Source organism: Notolabrus celidotus, chromosome 10, assembly GCF_009762535.1.
Source record: "Notolabrus celidotus isolate fNotCel1 chromosome 10, fNotCel1.pri, whole genome shotgun sequence".
NCBI lineage: Eukaryota > Metazoa > Chordata > Actinopteri > Labriformes > Labridae > Notolabrus > Notolabrus celidotus.
The window spans coordinates 21,201,977-21,219,440 of NC_048281.1; the positions used below are offsets into that span (position 1 = coordinate 21,201,977).

The following is a 17,464-nucleotide window of genomic DNA, read 5'->3' on the forward strand; positions in this document are numbered from 1 at the left end:
GAAGTAGCAGATTTTTAACTATTTTTGAAGTTCAAGAAAGTTCTATAGGCTCTTAGTATTTCTGGAGGGAATCAGAGAAGGGATGTACAAGTGTCTAATAGGTTTATATATTGCTTTAAAAAAAATAGAAGCCAACATTGATAGTGCTTTAAAAGCCTCAGTATTATAGTGTGCCATACAACATCTGCATCTTTCTATTGCCTGTTTATTGGAGCAATTCACCCTTCTACTGAGAGGTGATATGGCACAATTTGTATTCCAGTCCAAGCACTGCTGCCGACCTACCCACTGTAGATCAGAATTTAACTAACCACACACCCTGGACCATTATGTGTAGCTATCTGTTCATTAACAGCAATGGCAACTTTAGGGTCTCATTTTCTTTTTTATGTGCATTCTGTTCAGATGTACATTGAAGTTTGAGCTTGTCTCCATCTTCTCTTTGATGGTTCCTTTACATATCGAACCTTGTGCTTTTCTGTTGATTTATTTTGCTGTAAAATCTTTGAAAGCAAAACTCATGATTCATAGCACCTCTTGAGGCATCCTGCCAGGAACTGATGCTGAGCAAGATGGCACGAGAACAAGCATGCGGGTGACCCCACGTACCAGCCTTTACTCAGAGCTACAGGGGCCTTAAGTTGAAAAAGAGGTAAATCAGTCTTTATCAGTAAACAAGTCTGTGTCCTCTTGTCCATCATCTGAGTTTGATTACAGCCAATGCTTGAGCCCAAGTCACAAGTCCAAGACGAGTCATCAGTGCTTGAATCAAAGTTAAGTGAAAGATCTGAAAATCAAGACACCTGTCAGATTTAAGACTGAGTTCTGGATACAGGTACTGACAAAACTAGCATTCTTCTATAATTAGTGCAGTTACTTTTATATTAGAAAAATAGTGATAATTTGAACCCTTAGCTGGTGTGCACATTTAAACATAGGAATCCAAGAGCCTCTCCCACCGTTTATTGATTACAAGAGGATACAATGAGGTGGAAGGGTGAAGAATGGATGAAGTATGGAGGAAGAATGGAGGCTTGAGATTTGAACAGGTACCACAATACTGCTTTATATAGTGGTGTGCAGTATATGCAGTAGACTGTATAAATGATATAAATTTGGCCTACGGAAGAGATTTGGACTCTACCGACCAATCGTGATAACACTTGTTGATGACGTTGTCGTACCTGCCTCGGTGTAAAAATGGCTTCAGGCACAGAGACCACGGAGCAGAAGGAGCTGGTTAAAAAATCTGTGCTACTATAGTGATTTGGACTTGATTCGGATTTAAAAAGTTGGATAGTGAGCAGAAAAACGTCATTTGCAAGATGTGACAGTGCCTGCAAGCAAAGGTAACACGAGCAAGTTGTTCTACCATCTAAAACCAAAACATGTCCTGGAGTATGAGAAGAGCCAGAGGATGCGCTCCACTCAAACGCCCAGTCAGTCTCTGAACACAGGAGGGAAGAAAAAAGTTTGCCCTACTGCCCAACCGAAGACCTCTATTGCGCTAGCTCTTTCAAAGAGTACTCCCTATGATTAAAATGAGCAAGCGTTTGACTGACATTACAAAAGCCATTACGATACACTTGTGCAAAGACATGTTCCCTTTCCAAACAGTAGAATGCAGCGGGTAAGACAAGATTAAAACCCTTGATCCACGATACGTAGTGTTGAGCCGCAAGTATATTAATGAAACAGAAATGCTCAAGCTGTACGGCCAGCTCTGAGAGAAAGTTGAAAAAGACCTCCGTGAGGAGTTGTACTGTTTTTATTTCAAAAATCAGCAATTTTGATTGTTCGCACCATAGAGTGCTGAGTTTTAATTTTTGAGATTTTGAGATCTGCACAATAAATGTTCTCAAAATTACATTGTCTGTTTTTGTTTCTTTTTTTTTTTTTTACTTTTTTTTTTAAATCAATTTAGCTTTGCTAAGGGACTCTATAATCCATTCAGAACTCCCATTATAATTTTTACACTGAAGTTTATATCGCGATATATACCGTTATCGTGAAGGGATTCAATTTATACCGCAATGTGAATTTTAGGTCATATCGCCCAGCACTAGCTTTACATATAAAGTAATGTTACTAACAAAGTCAAACAGAACTTTTGCATGCATTTAAATTTACCAGAATGCACAATCTTTATTCAGTAGCCTACAACCAAACATATATATACTCTTTTGTTTTAATAAGCGTATCCAGAGTACTGTTTCCTGGTTTCTTGTTATTTCAAACACACATTTCCACTCAAATTCATCCTTTGGTGTCTTTAAAAGTTTGTGAATCTGCACTCCTGAACTTGGATTGAAAGGCAAGTTAATCCTCTAGCACCATCTGCCAGGTGAACGGTTTATCAGGTGGGCGCCTTCCTTAACTGCTGTCACAGCAGAACGGGCCAAGAGTGAGTTAAAGTATCCCAAAAAGCACAACCCTACGACGGCTTTCAGCATGAAGCAGACCTGCTGGTTCACTGTGACTTTTTTATATACTAATGGTTTTCGTATAATCTTTAATCTATTATCTATTAAGCTGTGTTTGATTTAATGATGTAGTTGCAGGGAGATGGAATTGAAATAAAGATCTTTTATTTCTGTCAGCATGCATTAGGCACGATTTCCTCTGGCATCTGCTATAATTATAACACATGGTCATGCTCTGTGGGGTTTAGAGATCTTGTAATAGAGCAGGTTTGAGATTCTCTCCTTGTCATCTGCTACTCATATATTCATGGCTTTCTCTACAATAGGGTCAGTACCCTGCTTTGGGTCTATTCATAATTGGTCAGAAGTTCTATGAATGATTTGACTTATTTGTGTTCTTTGGGGAATTAATTAAATGGGGTTAAATGTATCTGCATAACCAACTATAATTTTGAATCTCATGAAACCTTAAAAACTCTTTAATTGCTGGGGCAGGGATAATTTAGAGGAATAAAAATTACATCACAAGCCAGAGATGGCAGGGAATGTGTCCAAGTGTTAATAAGGAGTCTTGGAGGCAGCATCTTCTGGCAGATTCTGATGTTTATTCCATACTTAAAAAGCCTGCAGAAGCCTGCAGGTTGGAAATTAAAGTGTAAAAAGCACAGTTTTCTGCATAGTAAATAGGAATTATTGTACGCTGTAACAACCCCTCTGTGTTTCATTATGTAGAACTTTCTTGTCGTGAACTACATTTGCATGCTTTGGACTTTTAGTGTCTTTTCTATAAAAGCCAGAGCCACTGACTGCTTTTGTTGGCTGCCTCAGAAGTTCTAATCCCGGCTGCGAATCCTCAAATTCCCTGAGTAAACTGGTGGTGCATGAGGCTACAAATCCATGGCAACAAGATTTCTATGGGGTTTACACAAGCAGCACAGCCTCAGCCACAACTCCTCGCTCTCTGCACCTTTAGTCCATATGGCTCATCTGCCCTTCCTTCTCATCATAATCAGTCCATTGAGTATTTGATCAAAATACTACATCAAGTCAGAGTAGTGCTGACATTCTCTGACAGGAGGCTGCTGCTCTGCTCCTGATAAGATTTGAAATGCCTCAGATTTACAAACTCCTCCTATGTGAGCTTAAAAAACAGGGCAGCAGTGCAAGGCTGAACAAGTCAATTTAAGGCCTCCACCAAATACACTTAAAGGCTGTAATGTCTGAAGGTTTTTGGTATGGTCTTTGTCAGGGGTTCCCAAACTTTTCAAACTGCGACCCCCAAAATATAAGTGCCAATGACTCACGACCCCCACTGTCTCTCAAAGTGATTTAAAGTGGCTTCATTTAGCCGGTCTTCAGAAAATTAGCCTTCCTATATGAGCATGTGTCTGTGTGTCATGTGCTGTTATGAATTAACCTGCTGCTACTGATGCTTTTGATAATTAACTGCTCACTAACTCTAAACTTAGGAGTCATCTGACAAAAAGAAAGGCAGAGAACTCATCCCTTTTTCTATTTTCAAGGATTTATTTCAATGTTAGCTACTATTCTTGCCCATATTTTTTTTACTATAATGGGTCAAATGTACTATTTTTAGATAACTTAACAAAAAAATAAAATAAATCAAAGACACCTCACGACCAACCATTTTTGTTTCGCGACCCCCCAGGGTGTCCCGACCCACACTTTGGAAACCCCTGGTCTATGTAATTCAGCTTGCAGAACAGTCTAATAATTGAAATTTTCTAATGCCTCTTTACCTAATCCCTGTATATCATCAATCCAACCAGTGAAGGGACATTTCATACTGTCTATCTATTTTTCCTTGTATAATGTGAATATTTGGTTTCACTTTCTCAAGTACAAAATGACAAGCTTCCCACTTCTTTACATCTTAAATTCAAAATTATTCAAGGACATTTGTCAGGAAACCTTTGCATTGGTTCATGACTTCATTTCAATCAGGAGAGACACAATTTGAATATTAAATGTTATTTATTACAACTGAATGAATAATGAAACTTGACAGAAATCTTTGGCATAAGGACTCCATGGGGATAATTTTGTGAGCGTAGGATGTGTGAATTTGGCGGCAGAATAAATCCCCCTAGAGTCCAGACTCTGGTGCTGGTGGTTGATGAATCCAAGGAATTGAAGACTTGCAGAGACCAGGTGGAGATGGGGAGGTGGAGGGGTGCGCACCACCAATGCAAGAAGGAACTAGCAGGAGAGAGACACATTTAAAAAGACAGCAGAAAGTTGATAGGCTGACGATAAGGGCGTGCCACTGATATATTGGATGACAGCCGCCGTTGATTAACCAATTACAGCTACGGAGCATGCAGATGGAGCGGGTGAGCTATTGAACAAGGGAGAGGAGAGTTAAACAACTGCTGTGATTGCTTTTATAGTCTTTCTGTCTAAACTTTCACTAGAGCTACATTTTCAAACTTAGTGAAATCAGATACACTGCCAGAGACTTACCCAGTATCTTTTGTGATTTGGGATGAATATAGCAGTTTTATCCAATTTATTCAAATGAGATTCACCATCAGATTGTGAATTTTATAAATAGAATGTATTAGGCAAATTTTGGTGAGCAGATGGACATAAATGATTTTAAGAAAAGAAGAGATATTTAAAAAACCTGAAATAAATGATTTCTCTAACCACTTTTAGGTTGCAGAAAATACATTTTGATAGTTAAAAGTTCATAATTTCTAAGACAACTTGTCAACATTCAGCTACTTGTTGAAGGAGTTACTCCAGACTTCATGAGGAATGGACATAGCCTCCATGATGTCACCAATGAAGCCTCTCGTTCAGATTCAGACAACTTTATTGATCTCAAGAAGGGCAATTAATTTATAGCTTACCATACAACATTGAAAATCTACAACACATCCATCACATACATGTTACAAGTCGCGAGTCAAGCACCGGGTCTGTACATGGGACCAGAGGGTCTGTGGAGGACAGCAATAAGTTAAAGCTGGGGTTGGTAATCAGATTTAGATACACTTTTTGTTATACTGCTTAAAATGATCATTATGTCCTGATGGCAATCATTACATAATGTGGTCTTAAAAAAGAGTGAGGAAAAGCTGCTGTCTACAGCCGGAGTAAACCTGGGAAAACACCAACCAATCACAGTTTTTTGGGTGCCAAAATTTTAACACATTCAAATCCCGTCCTGCCCAAGCGGCAAACTCCGGTCTCAAACGATGAAGCCAATGCGGAAGTGATATAAACTGCAATACATCGAAAATCCACTTGAGGCTGGCTGCAGAAACACCGGAAACCACATAGATATGAATGGGAAAAAGACGATCTTTGCAGCATTAATAAACATGTTTACAGCCTGGTTCAAAAAACGGCTTGGCCCTACAAAGCTAATCTCTCTAATGGCACACACTGTACGGGGGGTGAATTTTTTTCTAACGTGACGGTTAAGAAGATATTAAGATTATGAGTTTTGCCCAAATAAGGACATGACTGACGTGAATCCCGGTCGGGAACACACAGCCATTGGCTAAGAGACTCACACTACGTCACACTCTGCCTAGTTGAGTTCCGCATTACCAATATGGCTGCTGCCGTCGATTTGCTTCAAAACAGCTCTCAGGAACAGATGGGTGACGTCACGGATACTACGTCCATATTTTTTACAGTCTATGGTCCTGCCGTTCTGCCCGCCTCCTGTGCGTACATTTCCCCTGGCGTGCACTCCCCGTCTCCTGCCTCTGCTTCCCCTGACTCTATTTACTGCCCCTCTCGCTCAACCTCGGGCCTGTCCCCTCTGACCCGATGAGGTGCTTTGCTCAGGACTGTAGTCAGGATCAGAATCTAAAAAGCTCTCACCAAGCAAAAGAATTAATGACATTTAGTAAGTCCTACAGAAAATTTAATGTATTGTAGCGTCCGTCCGGACACTGTAGGGATGACGAGCCGATTCGTGAACACATGGAGCTTTAATAACCGGTCACTGTCGGCCGTGATCACGCCAACCAACAAAGCAACAATCAATGTTTGAATGAATGAAAAACTTCTCTTGTCTCTCCTCTCTCCCGCTCACACACTTTACACCTCTCCTGATGCTTTTACTGACTGTCAACACTGTAGGAATTAAGAACATCTACACTGAACACGTTTAACAAACAGTAGAGCTGTTACAGTATTATATGTGTTATAACTTTTCTCCTGATACCGTGTCACCAGTACAACTGGGTAATGCTAGCATGATAGTTGTGAGTACTAACAGTAGCCATGTTTGTTTGTGTTTTAACTTTCACTATGATAATGTTATTGTGAGGACCAGTTTTGAATTAGTCACGATCATATGGTCGCAAGTCAGTGGCGCTCGTGCATGTGAGTGGGGGGGCGTAGTTTTTGAGGAGCTCCGAGGGGGGAGGGGTTAGACGGAGTCATGAGGAAATGCTACATTCAAATTCATGCTAGTTTTCCGAGACTACCAACCCCAGCTTTAATGTAATAAATAAATAACAGTGAGATACAACAACGATTAAAAGGCAGCCATTAGTTGCTGCTCTGGTACTCTGGCACATGAATTGACCACATCTGGATGAGAGGATGGAACTGGCTAACAGAACATGACAAAACTTAACAGTCACCTCCAGAGGCTAATGTATTGGCTTGTGAATAAGCTAGTGTTTCCCTGACAACAGCTGCTCATTTAACAAACTACAGTAGCAAAGAGAGCTGGTGGAAAGTAGCAGATTTGCTGCTTGTTTGCTCTCCCCTGCACGAGAGCAGCGGGTGACTGGTACAGACCGTGCAGCTTACTGTGAAGGTACCGGTCTTCATGTCACTGCAGTCTGCTACAAACTCTCCAGGGAAGCTAATAATAATCTGAACTCCCTTGCAGAGGCTGATAAATTAAATATATATCTATATATGAATATATGTATATATGTGTATGTGTATGTGTATATGTATATGTATATGTATATATGTATATATGTATATATATATATATGAAGTATGCACTGAATAAGCTAACAAGCTAGGTCATTCAATGTCAGTACTGTAATTTCACTTACCAAAAGTTTGGATTTCTTGGATAGCCAGTTAGTGCATTAAACCACACAGAAAGCCACATTACTTTCAATTATGAATAGATATATTCCACAAATGCAGCAGAGGTTGCATTCAGTATGTGATTTATCTGTGTAGATACAGCTGTAGCTGTTTGAACTGAAGAGCTATACCATTGTTTTATTAAGAGTTATTTTTCTGACTAGGCTCTTTTTGGTCTCTGTCATCTCATTAAGGACATCTTGCTTTTAAGCTGTAAATGTTTCACCTTGCTAACTAAATAGTCCTTAACTGCATCCATCTGCTGTTTGCTGCTTGTATAATGTACAGTGAGTTTTTAATTATGTTTGTGAACATAGCTGACTTTGCTGTATCCCAACCAAGCGGCAAGCTCCGGTCTAAAAATATGAGTCCAATGCGGAAGTCCTTAAAACTGCAGTTCATAAAGGATTCACTTGAGGCTGGCTCCGGAAGTACCGGAAACCACATACACTCAAATTCAAAACAGCCGATCTTTACAGCAGAAATAAACATGTTTACAGCCTGGTACAAAAGACGAGTGTAGTCTGGATAGCTAACTTCTCAATCGGCACATACTGTAGGGGGGTTGAATTTTTTTGTAACGCAGCAATTTCCAAGATATTGAGATTACGAGTCTTCCAATGAGAGGCACAGCGGACTTGATTGACAGGTGGGAACACTGTAGCTGTTGGCTAGGAGGCTCAAAGCCCACCTCTTTACGTCACAATTGCTCGACAGCAGCAATATGGCTGCCGCCGACGATTGGCCTCAGAACAGCGCTTCAGAAACAGATGGGTGATGTCATGGATCCTACATCCATATTTTATGCAGTCTATGATCCCAACCAACACTTCTTTAAGTCATGTGAAGAAAGAAGAAAATGTTATTTCAATATTGTCTTGATTAAATTGTTTTTAAAAAGCTGTTTGATAAGATATAAGTGATGAAAAAATATTCCAATTCAACAGAAGAAGTCTCCAAATAAGACAAATTATTTATGTCAAAGAAAGCTTCTTTAAGCAAATAGAGATGGATCCATCAAAAGATCGTGATCAAGATTTGGGTGACTGAGCTTATTTCCTAAAAATGTTGAGCTGTGAGGCAACTGTTGGTTTATGATTTAGAATCCAGGAATATTCTTGCACTGTGGCTTTCTAATGAGCTCAGCAGAGTGTTGGAGCTAACGAGTAACCATAGCTATTGCTCATGCTTGCCACTGCAACACACAGTGTGTTTGGCCAATTAGAGAAAGTGTTTTCTGTGTAGAAACCAAAACCATTTTTTCCCCATGACTACCTCTCTGGGAAAAACAGAAATAAATAAGAGTGTGCACACACTTACACATTGGGCACATGCTAAATGAAATAATCTATAACCTGTTAGGTGGATGTATGAGTAAGAGTGCCAGTGTGTACTTACAATACTATGTGCACTTAATTTCCCCTCAACGTTCTGGCATCTTATAACACCAATCCACGTCTCTGCCTCTCACTTGACATTTAGACCAACACCAGACCCAAGAGTGCATACGTGAATGGGCTTTTATTTTTGAAGGACTTCTTCCGATAAGAACTCATTACTAATAAGTCTCATCTGAGCTGAAAACACACTGACACACACATACAAAAACACTACTTGTGTAATTCCTCCTCAGAGTGCTGGAAACTCCCAGGGTTCAGCTCTTTGAAAGAAACACCGGACAGCAACTACTACAACTAACTGGCAAAGCTGGGCAACATCTAAGGGAGGATGCTGCCCCAGTGGACGATGAAAGCATTGGATTGGATGGTTGCCATTTTTATTTTCATGAAAAAGAGTAATGATGCTCTCTTGAATTTCCCTGAATGAATAAAAAGTAAAGAAAATGTAGCATTTCTCAGTGAAAGTGCTCCTTTGGGCTTTGAAGCCTTTTTTTCCCTGTAATTGCTACTTGTTTCATTCCTTTTCTGGGTAATAGGCGCTGTGGAAATGAATACAGGTCCTTCTGGAGTGAGACTGGAGCAGGAAGTCACTCAGGCAGAGATAATCCTGCACCGGCGTAAATGAAGAAACACACACTCGCTCTCAGTTTGGGCATACACAGATAATCAGAGCTCAGTACGTCCCTAGACAGGAATGATCATCATTTTCATTTCCTGTCCCTTCTGGGTTCTTAACCCTCCAACAATGAAAAGGCTATATTCAAGATAACAAGTTGCTCTTATCAGACACTTTCCAATTGTGTGTGTACCTGCTGCTTTGCTTTTTACATTGTTAGCACTTTCCCACAAAGCATTTCTTCTCTCATAAAAAGGCTGTCATGTCTACTCTTGGAGGAGGTTAAACTGGCAACATGTGGCTTTCACTCACCAGACACAGCCTGACAGTGATTGAAGAGTGGTCCCCCATAGAGGCAAGACGGACTACATCCTTACACAACCAAAGATCTTTACAGATGTGGTCACCCTAGTGCACTCAGCACAGCAGTGTGGGTGAATTGGAACTTGGTGCTTACTGTAGCTTGAGCAGTGATAGTCCTAGTGGATGACTAGACAGAGAAAAGAGTGAGTCAAGAAGATAGATGTCACGATACATTCTGACTATCTCCAAGAAGTGTTATGAAGAAACACCCCAACATATGAGTCAAGATTTAGACTGAAAAAAGAGAAAGCAAAGAACAACGACTCTTGATGATTACTAATAAACATGAAAAGCACACCGAGGCGTCAGCCAGAGATTTTTTGCTGGACTTCAATTTGAAACATGTTGTGTATTTTCTCCTACACTACCTTAAATGACAAATTTATCCACAGTGGGTTTATTTCTCTTGTAAAGCACTCGCAAACAAGCTGGCTTCTGTAGTGGGATATTGTATCCACACTTTCAGGTATTCTCTACACCTCCAACTGCCGTAACAGAGGGTTCTGGCTCACTTTCCTGGCAAGACAATTTATCACTTGTTTAGTGAAATATCTTCACATCTATGGTCGGCCCCAAGTATGGTGAAAACATGAATGGCTTCCCCGTAATAATTTCCCCAACATGTAAACAGCATTTCAGTCAGACAACTCAAATTTACTTAAAGGTGACATATTATGCAAAATCGACTTTTTAATGGTTCTCTACCTGAAATATGTTTCCCTGGCATGTCTAAAAACCCCCCCGAAAATGGAAAAAAAATCCATTCTGCCTCTGTTTTGATTTCTCCACCTTTCTGTAAATGTGTGCTGAAACGAGCCGATCCAATTTTCGTGAATTTCGTACATCACAACGTGTTCTGGTCTGTAACGGAAGTCAGAGCTTGGAGTTTGATCAGCCCATAGACTGTATAAAATACAACTCAACTTCTCCTCCGTTTTTCATTACCTGCAAACGTGTGCTAACAAGGAGCTTAGGAGGGAGGCATGCTAGTTGTAGGCTGTCTTAATAAACACAAAGGTCGGTTTTACTCCCCACGTCTGCAGATTTGAAGATCTAGTGGATGATTTTTAATGTTTCATGGAAAAGTGCACAGAAAACAGACTGTTCTGAGCAGGGCTGAAAAAGAGGGGTTTACAGGCATGCCAAAATCTGATTTCAAAGTGTTTTTTTGAGCAATAACCTTTAAAGACATGTTTTGGGGACCTCTTAGACCAATACATTTTGGAAGGGTATGAGTTCTGTATTAGAACAATAGACTGTAAAAACACGGACGTAGTGTCCGTGACGTCACCCATATGTCTCTGAAGTGCTGTTTTGAAGCCAATCATCAGCAGCAGCCATATTGCTGCTGAGGCGGGCTCTGAGCCTCCAAGCCAACAGCTACAGTGTTCCTGCCTGTCAATCAAGGGTAAGGGTTATGATTAGGGTTAGAGTTATGATTAAGGTTAGGGTTATGATTAGGGTTAGGGTTATGATTAGGGATAGAGTTATGATTAGAGTTAGGATTAGGGTTAAGGTTATGATTAGGGTTAGGGTTATGACTAGGGTTAGTAATAGGGTTAAGGTTGTTATTAGGGTTATGATTAGGTTTAGGAATAGGGTTTAGGGTTAGGATAAGGGTTAGGGTTATGATTAGGGTTAGGGTTATGTTTAGGGTCAGGGTTATGATTAGGGTTAGGGTTATGATTAGGGTTAGGGTTAGAGTTATGATTAGGGTTAGGGTTATGATTAGGGTTAGGGTTATGACTAGGGTTAGTAATAGGGTTAAGGTTGTTATTAGGGTTATGATTAGGTTTAGGAATAGGGTTTAGGGTTAGGATAAGGGTTAGGGTTATGATTAGGGTTAGGGTTATGTTTAGGGTCAGGGTTATGATTAGGGTTAGGGTTATGATTAGGGTTAGGGTTATGATTAGGGTTAGGGTTAGGGTTATGATTAGGGTTAGGGTTATGATAAGAGTTAGGGTTATGATTAGGGTTAGGGTTATGATTAGGGTTAGGGTTAGGGTTATGTTTAGGGTTATGGTTAGGGTTATTATACATGCCAGGGAAATATATTTCAGTTAGAGGACCATTAAAAAGTCGATTTTGCATAATATGTCACCTTTAAGTAAATTTGAGTTGTCTGACTGAAATGCTGTTTACATGTTGGGGAAATTACTTCGGGGAAGCCATTCATGTTTTCACCATACTTGGGGCCGACCATAGATGTGAAGATATTTCACTAAATCAAGCAAACAGAACCAGAACCAAACTCAAGCAAACAGAACCAAACTCAAGCAACCAGAACCGAATCAGAACCGAACTCAAGCAAACAGAACCAGAACCAAACTCAAGCAAACAGAACCAGAACCAAACTCAAGCAAACAGAACCAGAACCAAACTCAAGCAACCAGATCCGAACCAGAACCGAACCAGAACCGAACCAGAACCGAACCAGAACCGAATCAGTACCGAACCAGAGCTGAACTCAAGCAAACATAACCAGAACCAAACTCAAGCCAACGGAACCAGAACCACACTCATGCAAACAGAACCAGAACCAAACTCAAGCAACCAGAACCGAACCAGAATCGAATCAGTACCGAACCAGAACAAAACTCAAGCCAACAGAACCAGAACCAAACTCAAGGCAACAGAACCAGAACCACACTCAAGCAAACAAAACCAGAACCAACTCAAGCAACCAGAACCCAACCAGAACGAAACTCAAGTCAACAGAACCAGAACCACACTCAAGCAAACAGAACAAAAACTCAAGCAACCAGAACCGAATCAGTACCGAACCAGAACAAAACTCAAGCAAACAGAACCAGGACCAATTCAAGGAAACAGAACCGGAACCAAACTCAAGCAAACAGAACCAGGAACCAACTCAAGCAAATAGAATCAGAACCAACTCAAGTAAACAGAAACAAGAACCAAACTGGAGCAAACAGAACCAGAACCAAACTCAAGCAAACAGAACCAGAACCAAACTCAAGCAAACAGAACCAGAACCAAACTCAAGCAAACAGAACCAGAACCAAACTGAAGCAAACATTATTTATGTCCTCAGTGCAGGTTGGCCTGCCTCAGCTTGGATGGGCTGATCACATTTCTCCTCTCAGTGAGAATTTGCCCTGTCTTTCTGAAGAACCGTAACCCTCTCAGAAGGAACAGATGTAGCCACGATACACAGCCTCCCCTCCATCACCTGTATCCTATATCCTCACATGTGATTGGCCACATGGCCGCCATGCTGACCAATCAAAGTTCTGCTGTGAGCAGAGCTGGGGCTGAACACTGTGAGAGCTAATCAGCGAAAGGTAAAAACTGGGAGCCAGCTCTTCTGATTCACTATAAAGCATCGGCTCTCAGAGCCGCAGCTTTTGATCATGACACATCACTAATGTGCTTAAGCTGTGTTACAATTATTAGGGGGACCTTGGCTCCAAAAAGTTTGAGAACCCCTGTAGAGTGTGTGCCGATCCAGAAAAGAGCCATCCAGACTACACTCGTTTTTTTTAACCAGGCTGAAAACATGTTTATTTCTACTGTAAAGATTGTCTTTTTTGAATTGGTGTGTATTTGGTTTCCGGTACTTCTGGAGCCAGTCTCAAGCAGATCCTCGATGAACTGCAGTTTTTAGCACTTCTGCATTGGACTCATATTTTTAGACCGGAGGTTGCCGCTTGGTGAGAACACATTGGAATGTTAGTTCACTTATTTCCCCAGCAGATCATGTTGAAACACCTCTTCATTCAAGGAGGCCATTAGTCTCCAAAATCTCTTTACAGCAAGAAAATTGGCTCTAAATGATTTGAATTAAATTGCTTTGGGTGCTTTGTTCTCTTTTCCTGTTAACTTTACATGGGAGTACTGTTGCAATGCTGATTGCTACAAAACTTGAGCTGCACTGCCAAGCATTTTTGTAACACAACACAGGTAGACATAATAGCCATTGCTCTCTGCTGAATGACTTTGATCTTTGTATTGAAAATGGCAGGACCTGAGTCATTTTCCTTCAGTCCATCCCAAAGGGCGCTGACGTAAATCTGCTGTGCAGCTGCAAAATATACTGATTCTTTGGATTTTTCTTTTCTACCTTAAAGCCAATTAGAGTGAGTGGGACAAATTCTTGACCCCTCTATCACTAAAAATTCACATAATATAACATATGAATGGTATCTGGTATAAATCTGAGAGAAAAAACTACTTGTGTCAGGACTTCATCTACCAGTGGAGCACATTTTCAGGATTTTTATATTTCTCTGAGTTGTGCATAACATATTGCATACTTACGTAAGTGTACATTGAGTATATATAAAGCATACAGCACACTCTTCGCTCGCCATGACCCCTTTCTTTGTTTATGTCTGTAGTGTTAAATGTTTGTAATACCTTGTGTAAATTAATTCTGAGAAGACCTGTGCCATACCGCAACAGACAAGCGTAACATTAATTACCAAATGAGAGAGAACAAAGAGGAAGGAAATATTTTAGAGCATGATGTGGCAGATATAACCAGGAGAGTTATTTTAACCGGTGTGTGGGTCCAACTGTTTCACTCTTAGGCACCCCCACAAACACATAGCTACACCTACATGCCTCCCAAACCCTCAAACAGCACCACTTTGTGCTGAGACACGATAGTTACAAAACTATGACAATTTTTTCTAGACCACAGTTCTTTTGTAATAAACAATGAAAGGAGGCTTGACCACCCACTCTGCAGCTGTACAATGCAAATCCTGTTATGAATCACAGACATGTTATAAGGCTGAGCGAGACAAATCTGGGAATTTATGAGACAACATTCCTCCAACAGAAACCTCATCGTTGTCACAGTAAATAAGATTTGCATAGCATGAAATCAGTATACCTTCACTGCAGAGGATTGCAAACTGTGTTCTCTGTTTGCCTCAAAGGAAGTCTTAGTAACTCCCTGTAGCAGATCAATAATAAGATTAGGGGCAAAATCAATCTATTTATTGACATTGACACACACGCATGTGGATCTGTCCTGTGGATATCAATGAAATGGCTGCATTCACCCCCAGTTGACTCCTTTTTTCTCCGAACATTAATTTGGATTATATTTAGACACCTAATTAATGAAATATATATTTGATGAATGTATTCTAGTGCTGGTAACCTGCCAGCTGTCTGCAACAAGGTTTGCACATTTGTGGATTCACAACTTGAATTATTCTCCCTCTTGGCCATAGGCTGTACTTGTGTTCTTCTAAAACCAATTATTTCACAAACCTAGCAGCGATCCCTCAATAATTATGCATGTGATGAAAGCCGAGTGCAGCTGCCACTCCTGATTTGGCCGATCGAGGAGATTGGAGGAATACTACTGAATGTGCACTTACTGGAAAGCACCACAGAACAGCTGAATGGGCTGGCTCTTTAGAAAGAAGGGTTCCTCCAGGGCTGTGGTTAGGGTGAGTTTTAGAAATATAAAAGACTAAAATAACAGACTACAAAAATGACCTTGATACTAAACACAGGCTTTAATGTAGGATCAGAAAATAGGGAAATCTAAGGAATCACCCGACTTGGAAATATTTGAAGTAGGACTATATCTATGGAGTCAGTTGCATACATCACAAATGCACACAGAAGGATTCACAAATGTATTTCAACTCACACACAAATATATATCATTCTGTATAAATCGCTTTACAACATACCCTCGAATCTATGCTACCGTGATTGGCTGAATAGGAGGGAGACATCTGATTGGCTACAGACATTGCCCTGCTGAAAAAAATGCATTTGTGAAACTGACCACGGCAGGAGTCTCAAAAATTCCACACACAAATGCAGTGGGGTTCACAAATTACAAACAGTTTGTAAATGCAGACTGAACAGTTCATATAAAAATGTAACAAGATACAAACGTATCGTATGTTTGTGGATTTTTATTACATATATATAAAACAATAAATATTTGTGTGTGAATCAGAAATACATTTGTGAATCTTGTTTTTTATTTGTGGATTTTCTTTTTTACATTTCTATAGAATTATATATATTTTTTGTGTGAGTTGAAATACATTTGTGAATCCTTCTGTGTGCATTTGTGATTTATGAGACTGCTCTGACTCCATATATATCAGACAGTTTATAAGATGCTGTGTTGTAAATCAAGCATGAAATACACCCTGAAATCTATCATGAAAATATGCCATAAGCATGTTTTATAGAGTGTTTCAGGGTTTTAATGTTAGTAAAAAAGAACGACTCCACTATGAGTGGACTCTGCATCACAGAGGACGGCAGCTTCGATTGAACAAAGCAAACAAATTACCTGCCATCCGCCAGGTCTGCTCCTCACCAGACATTATCTGTGCCTCTATTATTTGATAGCAAATGATCTAAATGTGAGTGGACAGAGAAAATGATTTTTGGTGCAATTTTGTTATTATCCAGGCTGTGTTTCCAGAGCCATGCACACAGAGGAGAGGCAATGGGACATGATAACCAGAGTTCTTTTGAGCGCATCAAAACCAGGCTGAGACAGTGCCATTTGATGCCATCTGTCAACAGAGTGCTTTGGTGAGTGACACAAGGCACAGATGTGAGAGTAAAAACTTTGTTTGGCATTGATCTTCTTCAAGCATTACTTGCTTAAAAATTACAGGAATCACTTGAGGAAAAGCTCTTCTTTACTCTCTTAAAAAGTTCGCCTGAGTAACCTAGCAACTTTGAGGTGAAGGCAAAGCTCCTTACAGACAGTGATTAACTAAGAAATAGTCCTAAGCACAACTTCATAGATTGTTGTCTGTACATCAAAGGTAAAGGGCAAACCATCGTCTCCCTTCTTCCTCTTTTCTCTCCTGTCATCCCTCATGAAAATGGAGGAGTGGGCTCAGGTAGATGCTTCAGTAGTGGCCACTTGATAACCCTGTTGATGTGATGGCTTCTGCTGGCCATCTGTCTCTATGTTTTGGTTCTGGGGGTCAGTAGGGGCCATTTTCACTTCTTAATGATCGCATAAACATAGCCTGGGTCTAATGAAGGTGGTAATGTTATTTGGGTTGTAATTGCCATGTGGCAGAGAAGGTAATAACAAGGAGGCTCTGTGTGTGGGTATGATAGGCCGTGGGAGCTGGAATTGAGAAAGGGAAGGGAGGTGCCTGCTTGATAACCCTGTTAATGTACTCTCTCTCCCTGCCAATCTATCCTCAATTTAGGGTTGCAGGAGACATCAAAAGCTACGTGTTATGTATAACAGGCTCAGATATTCAAGGGAATACGGGGTTAAGTGATCCTGCTCTGGCTTCTTGCAGCTTGTGAAGTGTTCACCAGTGAACATACTTTCAGGTGCCAACAATGACACAAAGGTTCACAACTTTGAACACTACATTTCCTTACCTTTGGATACAGAGCCAACAGACTGGTGGGAACTGCTAGTACACTATGTTTGCGGACCAGCAACATCAAAGCCGTCTGAGCTTTTCTGCAGCTGGACTGATTATTATGACCCGGTTGGGCTCCCAGCTGACACCTGACCGAACACACATGTTTATTTTTCTCAATAAGAACTAGTAGGCAGATAACTGGACACTGTGAGT

The 17,464-nt window shown here is 40.4% G+C and overlaps 1 protein-coding gene across 9 annotated transcripts in view; it reads left to right on the plus strand.

Annotated features, from left to right (window-relative positions):
* htr1fa (5-hydroxytryptamine (serotonin) receptor 1Fa) overlaps positions 1-17,464 on the plus strand; it is a 139,896-nt gene that overhangs the window by 60,012 nt on the left and 62,420 nt on the right. For 4 of the 9 annotated variants that reach the window (XM_034694326.1, XM_034694323.1, XM_034694321.1 and 1 more), the window contains exon 3: positions 16,320-16,445. The exons of 2 other annotated variants lie outside the window; for them this stretch is intronic. The gene's annotated coding sequence lies outside the window, so the exon portion shown is untranslated. Of the gene's footprint in view, positions 1-9,153; positions 9,388-9,851; positions 10,197-16,319; positions 16,446-17,083; positions 17,153-17,464 lie in introns of those variants that run through there. 3 more of the 9 variants (XR_004632760.1, XR_004632761.1, XR_004632759.1) reach the window with 3 other exon arrangements.